We start from the raw sequence: 2,879 nt of genomic DNA, 5'->3' as shown, positions 1-2,879 counted from the left end.
ACCATATTCCTTCCCACTTTTATTTCAGGATTAGCTAGGATTTCCCAGTTCCTGTTTCGAATTTGCTCTTGGATCTCCGGATATTAATCTTTTTTCAGATCGAATTTGACTTCCGGGATCACTGATCTTAGACCCATTATTTTGTAGTAGTGGTCTGAATGTTCTTTGGTTAAGAACTTCCCTTGATTCCAAAGTGGTTTTGGAATACTCTCTTTCTTGCCTCTTGGAGTGGGTTGTTTTCCTTTAGGGGCCATGATCTTAGTGGTTATGGTTTAGTGATCATGGATAAACACACCAAACTTAGAGGTTTGCTTGTCCTCAAGCAAAAGAAAAGAAAGGAGAGGGATAGAAGGAGAGCTAGTGTCGAATGGTGGATGAGATGAGGGAGGCCGAATGTGGCTTTAAAATGGAAGGGGTGGGTTTTCGAAAATTTTAAAAAGATAAGATAGAGGATATGATTTATAAAAGATAAGTATGATAATAAAAAGATATAAAAATTTGTGATGATATTTGGAAAAGATAATTCTGAAATTTTTTTTATTTTGAAAAATTTGAAAAAGAGTTGGATTGGATTGAAAAAAAAAATTTGTGTTTATGGCTTAAGATACATTTGATATTTTTGAAATATGGATTTTAGAAATTAGGGTTAAAAAAATTTGGAATTGAGAGTTTGTAACATATTTATGCAAGAAATCATGAATTGAAACATGAAAATTAAAATTAAAATGAAAAATGTGAAGTGAAAACGAATTTACCTCCTCCCCACCATCCTGGCGTTAAACGCCCAAATGCTGCATGTTTTGGGCGTTTAACGCCCAAATGCTGCTTCTCCTGGGCGTTCAACGCCCAGCTGCTGCTTCTTTCTGGCGTTGAACGCCAGGAACTCCTTTGTCACTGGGCGTTTTTCTGAACGCCCAGGATGCTATAAATCTGGCGTTAAACGCCCAGAAGGTGCCTCTTTCTGGCATTCAACGCCCAGAAGATGCTTCTTTCTGGCGTTTAACGCCCAGTGGATGCTTCTTTTGGGCGTTGAACGCCCAAAACAGCCTTTTACTGGCGTTTTCTTGCCAGTGAGCTCATTTTTCCTGTTTTGTGCTCTGAATCCTTCTGTAGCCCTGTGAACTTATGCAATTGATTCTTTACCTTGTTAATAATGTACTTAAAAAATAATTAAAATGAATAATGGAATAATATAAAATAAAATAACAGAAAAAGTATTGCCACTGGCTGGGTTGCCTCCCAGCAAGCGCTTCTTTATTGTCTTTAGCTGAACCTTGCTGAGCTTTTAATCTAGCCTCAGCCTTGAGCACTCTTGCTCAACATTGCCTTCAAGATAATGCTTGATTCTTTGTCCATTAACAATGAACTTCTTATCAGAATCAATGTCTTGAAGCTCCACATAACCATATGGTGATACACTTGTAATCACATATGGTCCCCTCCACCGGAATTTTAGTTTCCCGGGGAATAGCCTGAGCCTAGAGTTAAATAATAGAACCTTTTGTCCTGGTTCAAAGATTCTAGATGACAGCTTTCTGTCATGCCACCTTTTTTATTTCTCTTTATAAAGCTTGGCATTTTCGAAAGAAGTGAATCTGAATTCCTCTAGCTCATTCAGTTGGAGTAATCTTTTTTCTCCATCTAATTTGGCATCAAAGTTTAGGAATCTGGTTGCCCAATAGGCCTTATGTTCCAGTTCCATGGGCAGGTGACAGGCCTTACCATACACAAGTTGGTATGGAGAGGTCCCTATAGGAGTCTTGAATGCTGTTCTGTAAGCCCACAGAGCATCATCCAAGCTTCGTGCCCAATCCTTTCTACGGGTACTTACAGTCCGTTCCAGGATTCTTTTTAGTTCTCTGTTAGAAACTTCAGCTTGCCCATTCGTCTGTGGATGATATGGAGTCGCCACCTTGTGGCGAATCCCATACCGGACCATGGCAGAGTAAAGCTGTTTGTTGCAGAAGTGAGTGCCCTCATCACTGATTAGTACCCTAGGGACACCAAACCTGCTGAAGATATGTTTCTGGAGGAACTTCAGCACTGTTTTAGTATCATTGGTGGGTGTGGCAATGGCCTCTACCCATTTTGATATATAGTCGACTGCCACCAGAATATAAGTGTTTGAGTATGATGGTGGGAAAGGTCCCATGAAGTCAATTCCCCACACGTCAAACAACTCAATCTCCAAGATTCCTTGTTGAGGCATGGCATAACCATGAGGCAGATTACAGCTCTTTGGCAACTGTCACAGTTACGTACAAACTCTCGAAAATCCCTATAAAGTGTAGGCCAGTAGAAGCCACATTGGAGGACCTTGGTGGCCGTTCGCTCACCTCCGAAATGGCCTCCATATTGTGATCCATGGCAATGCTATAAAATCCTCTGTGCTTCTTCTTTAGGCACACACCTACAGATTATTACGTCTGCACATCTCTTAAAGAGATAGGGTTCATCCCACAAGTAGTACTTTGCATCAGTAATTAATTTTTTCCTTTGTTGCCTGCTGTACTCCTTAGGTATGAACCTTGCAGCTTTATAGTTTACAATGTTTGCAAACCATGGTGTTTCCTGAATGGCAAACAAATGCTCATCCGAAAAGGTCTCAGAAATCTCAATAGAGGGGAGAGATGTCCCTTCTACTGGCTCTATCTGGGACAGATGATCAGCCACTTGGTTCTCTGTCCCTTTTCTATCTCTTATTTCTATATCAAACTCTTGCCGAAGCAACACCCATCTTATGAGCCTAGGTCTTGAATCCTGTTTTGTGAGTAGATATTTAAGAGCAGCATGGTCAGTATACACAATCACTTTTGATCCTACTAAGTATGATCTAAACTTGTCAATGACATAAACCACTGCAAGCAATTCTTTTTCCA

The sequence above is a fragment of the Arachis ipaensis genome, chromosome B10 (assembly GCF_000816755.2).
Source record: "Arachis ipaensis cultivar K30076 chromosome B10, Araip1.1, whole genome shotgun sequence".
NCBI lineage: Eukaryota > Viridiplantae > Streptophyta > Magnoliopsida > Fabales > Fabaceae > Arachis > Arachis ipaensis.
Note: the sequence above shows the minus strand (reverse complement) of the source record.